The sequence below is a fragment of the Phyllobates terribilis genome, unplaced genomic scaffold, assembly GCF_046119375.1.
Source record: "Phyllobates terribilis strain yellow unplaced genomic scaffold, ASM4611937v1 Scaffold_11__3_contigs__length_659146591, whole genome shotgun sequence".
Classification (NCBI taxonomy): Eukaryota; Metazoa; Chordata; class Amphibia; order Anura; family Dendrobatidae; genus Phyllobates; species Phyllobates terribilis.
Window position 1 is genome coordinate 586,261,679 of NW_027362771.1, and position 5,778 is coordinate 586,267,456.

Sequence of the window (5,778 nt, forward strand, 5' to 3'; positions counted from 1 at the left end):
TGGCATCACATACAGTACAGACCAAAAGTTTGGACACACCTTCTCATTTAAAGATTTTTCTGTATTTTCATGACTATGAAAATTGTACATTCACACTGAAGGCATCAAAACTATGAATTAACACATGTGGAATTATATACTTAACAAAAAAGTGTGAAACAACTGAAAATATGTCTTATATTCTAGGTTCTTCAAAGTAGCCACCTTTTGCTTTGATGACTGCTTTGCACACTCTTGGCATTCTCTTCATGAGCTTCAAGAGGTAGTCACCGGAAATGGTCTTCCAACAATCTTGAAGGAGTTCCCAGAGATGCTTAGCACTTGTTGGCCCTTTTGCCTTCACTCTGCGGTCCAGCTCACCCCAACCATCTCGATTGGGTTCAGGTCTGGTGACTGTGGAGGCCAGGTCATCTGGCGTAGCACCCCATCACTCTCCCTCTTGGTCAAATAGCCCTTACACAGCCTGGAGGTGTGTTTGGGGTCATTGTCCTGTTGAAAAATAAATGATTGTCCAACTAAAAGCAAACCGGATGGAATAGCATGCCGCTGCAAGATGCTGTGGTAGCCATGCTGGTTCAGTATGCCTTCAATTTTGAATAAATCCCCAGCAGTGTCACCAGCAAAGCCCCCCCACACCATCACACCTCCTCCTCCATGCTTCACGGTGGGAACCAGGCATGTAGAGTCCATCCGTTCACCTTTTCTGCGTCGCACTAAGACACGGTGGTTGGAACCAAAGATCTCAAATTTGGACTCATCAGACCAAAGCACAGATTTCCACTGGTCTAATGTCCATTCCTTGTGTTCTTTAGCCCAAACAAGTCTCTTCTGCTTGTTGCCTGTCCTTTGCAGTGGTTTCCTAGCAGCTATTTACCATGAAGGCCTGCTGCACAAAGTCTCCTCTTAACAGTTGTTGTAGAGATGTGTCTGCTGCTAGAACTCTGTGTGGCATTGACCTGGTCTCTAATCTGAGCTGCTGTTAACCTGCGATTTCTGAGGCTGGTGACTTGGATAAACTTATCCTCAGAAGCAGAGGTGACTCTTGGTCTTCCTTTCCTGGGGCGGTCTTCATGTGAGCCAGTTTCTTTGTAGCGCTTGATGGTTTTTGCAACTTCACTTGGGGACACTTTCAAAGTTTGCCCAATTTTTCAGACTGACTGACCTTCATTTCTTAAAGTAATGATGGCCACTCGTTTTTCTTTACTTAGCTGCTTTTTTCTTGCCATAATACAAATTCTAGCAGTCTATTCAGTAGGACTATCAACTGTGTATCCACCAGACTTCTGCACAACACAACTGATGGTCCCAACCCCATTTATAAGGCAAGAAATCCCACTTATTAAACCTGACAGGGGACACCTGTGAAGTGAAAACCATTTCCAGTAACTACCTCTTGAAGCTCATCAAGAGAATGCCAAGAGTGTGCAAAGCAGTCATCAAAGCAAAAGGTGGCTACTTTGATGAACCTAGAATATAAGACATATTTTCAGTTGTTTCACACTTTTTTGTTAACTATATAATTCCACATGTGTTAATTCATAGTTTTGATGCCTTCAGTGTGAATGTACAATTTTCATAGTCATGAAAATACAGAAAATCTTTAAATGAGAAGGTGTGTCCAAACTTTTGGTCTGTACTGTAGATATATCACACGAATATGAGAATGTGGCCTAAGGGATTTTACAGATAAAATTATCACTCCAAGTCATGCAGTGAAGACACAGAATAATATTTGCATCCAGGCACTTACCGCTGTCATCTGATTAGAGTCGTTTTCTGCTGTTTCTTCTTCCTCTGGTCAGACCTTCATGTCGACATCTCCCAGCCACGACTTGTCCATCTTCTCACGATGATCACCCCAGCCCTAAAAATAACATGGTCACATATATTGTATATATACACATGTGTTTCCCCCTACACTGCGCCCCTGAATACAGATATGTACCCCCACCATTAAAGAAGTTGTCCGGTACTTTTTTTAAATTGCCCAATGTGTGCATAAGTATATTTGTAAATACCTTGTCTTGCAGATAATGCCTGGGAACGGCGCTATCGGTGGCCGCTCACAGGCATCACGTGTCCCCGCGCTGATGTCATGACAATGAGGCGTGACTCAGCGCTGGGGTCCCCGTGGTGGCTGCTGGGTTGTGGGCGGGGTTATTCCACTGCGTCACACCCAGCATCCACCGCGCGCTTTCCCAATGAATGGGGAGAGGGAGAGCACGCGGTGGATGCCGGGTGTGACGCAGGGGAATAACCCCGCCCACAACCCAGCAGTCACTGGAACGCAGAAGAGGGACCCTCGATTGCAGCCTGGACTTGTTGTGACGTCAGCAATTGTCCGCACAGGCTGCAGCTGAGGGTCACGTGATGCCTGTGAGTGGCCAGTGATAGTGCCACTCACAGGCATTATCTGCAACACAGGGGATACTTATGCCCACATGCTGAATACATTGGGCAACTTAAAAAAAAGTACCAGACAACCCCTTTAATATACTATTAGCCTTGCACCAATCAAAATATAATGTGACAAGCAGCACTGTGCCCCCCATTAACTATAATCTCAGCCGCCCAATAATATAAATTATTCAGTCTTTATGACTCTCCCCAATTAACTGTAACGCTATGTGCTCATGGAAAATATACAAGGTTTTACAGTACAAGCAAAGTGAATGAGATCCCTGAAGTCTCATGCACACATTGCTTATTTCTTCCTTGAAGATTTGCAGCAGATTAAAATCTGCATAATGTAAATTCTTGCAGTGTATTTCACCCATACTAATGAGTGGGGGAAAATACGCAACAAAAGCATGTCAAAAACGTGGCAAAAAAATTATTTTACACAGCGTTCTTCCTGCCAACTGTTATGGATCCGGGTGGTGGAACCTCTGTGCTGTAGTGCAAAGGGGGACCAGAGGGGCGTAACTAGGTATCAACTCGGACCGACCAAGGTCGTACGGCGGCTCAATCGACTCCTGACCAGGGAAGGACCAAGCAGAGGGACCAGGTGCTACTCTGGGACCGACCTTGTATGAGAGCAGGTGACTCCCACAGGTCAGAAGGCAGGTACTGACCGGTACAGGAGATGAGCACAGCAGGCAGGCAAACGGGTGATCCGGGTAGACGGACTGGCAGACACGGCAGGTAACAAGCAGGAGCCTCCAGGTAGGCTGACAGGTCGGCACGGCAGGTGACAAGCAGGAGCCTCCAGGTAGGCTGGCTAGTAGGCAGCGCAGGTAACAGGCAGGTGCTTCCAGGTAAGCAGGCGGGTAGGGCCCCTAGACAGACTGGCGGACTGGACTGTAGACAGACTGTCGGGCTGGAGAGCAGAGAAGCTGGCGGACAGAACTGGTAGTCAGGCTGGCAGGCTGGACTGGTAGTCAGGCTGGCGGACAGGACTGGTAGTCAGGCTGGCAAGCTGGACTGGTAGTCAGGCTGGCAGGCTGGACAGGTAGTCAGGCTGGCAGGCTGGACTGGTAGTCAGGCTGGCGGACTGGACTGGTAGTCAGGCTGGCGGACTGGACAGGTAGTCAGGCTGGCGGACAGGACTGGTAGTCAGGCTGGCGGACAGGACTGGTAGTCAGGCGGGCGGACTGGACCTGAGGGCTGAAGCAGAGTTACACACAAAGCTACAACCTTGCACGGGCACCACCATTTTGGAGGAGGTGCCTTTTATAGGAGAGGTCCTCCGGCCATTGGCCGGGGACTCCTTAGGACGGCGCACGCGGCCCCTTTAAGAGCGAGGGAGCAGCAGCAACAGAGGCAGGAGTGCCGGAGGACGCCGGGCAGGGAGTGCGGCGGTAAGTGGGACGGCATCTCTGCCTGTCAGGGGGCAGAGACGCCGATACTACACCAACACATTAGGACATGCAGCAGAATTTTCTCCTACAAATCCTGAATGTGTGCACACAGCCTTAGTCCCTGTCCTGTGGTCTCCCACCCATTTATTATAAGTCCTTGATGGCATCATAATGAATTTGGGGGTTGGAGAAGACATTATCAGGTACTGAGCATCCTCCGCCACCTCCTAATTCATTACAATTCCCTGATAGCATCTTCTCCCACCTTTCAATTTATTATAAAGTGTCCTATGCACCTTACCCCCATCATTGCTCTCCCCCCATTTTTGTTCTCCCACACCGCACCTCAGTGTCCTCTCCTCCGCCCTCATCATTTTTCTCCCCACCACCTTCATCATTGTCCATCTCCCACCCCCATCATGGCTCTCCCACACCACCCCCATCATTGTTCTCCCCCACCACACCTCAGTGTCCTCTCCATCCCATCATTGCTCTCCCCCATCACCCTCACCATTTGTTCTCCCACACCACAACTTGTTGTCCTCTCCCCCACCTCCATCATTGCTCTCCTCCGCCACTCCCATCATTGCTCTCCTCCACCACCCCATCATTGTTCTCCTACACCTGCCTCATCATTGCTCTCCCACACCACCCCATCATTGTTCTCCTCCACCACCCCCATCATTGCTCTCCCACAGCACCCTCATCATTGCTCTCTCCCACCCCCATCATTGCTCTCTCCCACCACCCTCATCATTGCTCTCCCTCACCACTCCCATCATTGTTCTCCTACACCACCCTCATCACTGCTCTCCCACACCACCCTCATTGTTGCTCTCTCCCACCACCCTCATCATTGCTCTCCCACCCTCATTATCGCTCTCCCACACCATCCTCATCATTGCTCTCTCCCACACCCCTCTCATCATTGCTCTCCCACCACCCTCATCATTGCTGTCCCACACCACCCTCATAATTGCTCTCCCCCACCCTCGTCACTGCTCTCCCACACCCCCTCATCATTGCTCTCCCCCACCCTCATCATTGCTCTCTCCAACCCTCATCATTGCTCTCTCCCACACCACCCTCATCATTGCTCTCCCACCCTCATCATTGCTCTCTCCCACATCACCCTCATCATTGCTCTCCCACACCACCCTCATCATTGCTCTCCCCCACACTCATCATTGCTCTCCCACACCCCCCCTCATCATTGCTCTCCCCACCATCATTGCTCTCTCCCACCACCCCCATCATTGCTCTCTCCCACCCTCATCATTGCTCTCTCCCACCACCCCCATCACCCTCATCATTGCTCTCCCACACCACCCTCATCATTGCTCTCCTCCACCCTCATCTTTACTCTTTTACACCACCCCCATCATTGCTCTCTTACACCTGCCTCATGATTGGTCTTCCCCTATTATTGCTCTCTCCGACCACACCTCAGTGTCCTCTCCCCAGCGTATTGGATAAAAAAAATTAAAAAACCACTTACCTCTTTGCCCGTTCCCCTGCAGCATTGTTCTCACAAGTAACTTTCTCTCTGATACAGGCGCGCGCTTCATGATGATGTCATCAAGTTGCGCGTTTCTGTGTCAGACAGAAAGAGCCGGGCGAGCAGGAAGCAGAGGACGGATCCCTGCAGCTCCGCTGACATTTCCTCCTATAGGTAGCGGAGCTGCAGGGATCACTCCCTGCCCGTCGTGTATAATGAGGGCAAACTGGCCATGGGCCCCCTAGAGCCTGGGGGTCCAAGAATCTGGCCAGATTGCCCTCAGTATTAGCCACTCTGCAAGGAGCCCCCTGGACCTCCGGGCCCCGGTGCAGTTGCACCGGCGGTATGTCCGCCTCTGACAAAATACCAGGGGAACTGAATCTCTCCAAAACTGAACTTCTTGTGTTTCTCCCCTCTACTTAACCTACATATCCCCGATATTGCAATTGCCTTGGATGGTTCAACCATAACTCCCCAGCG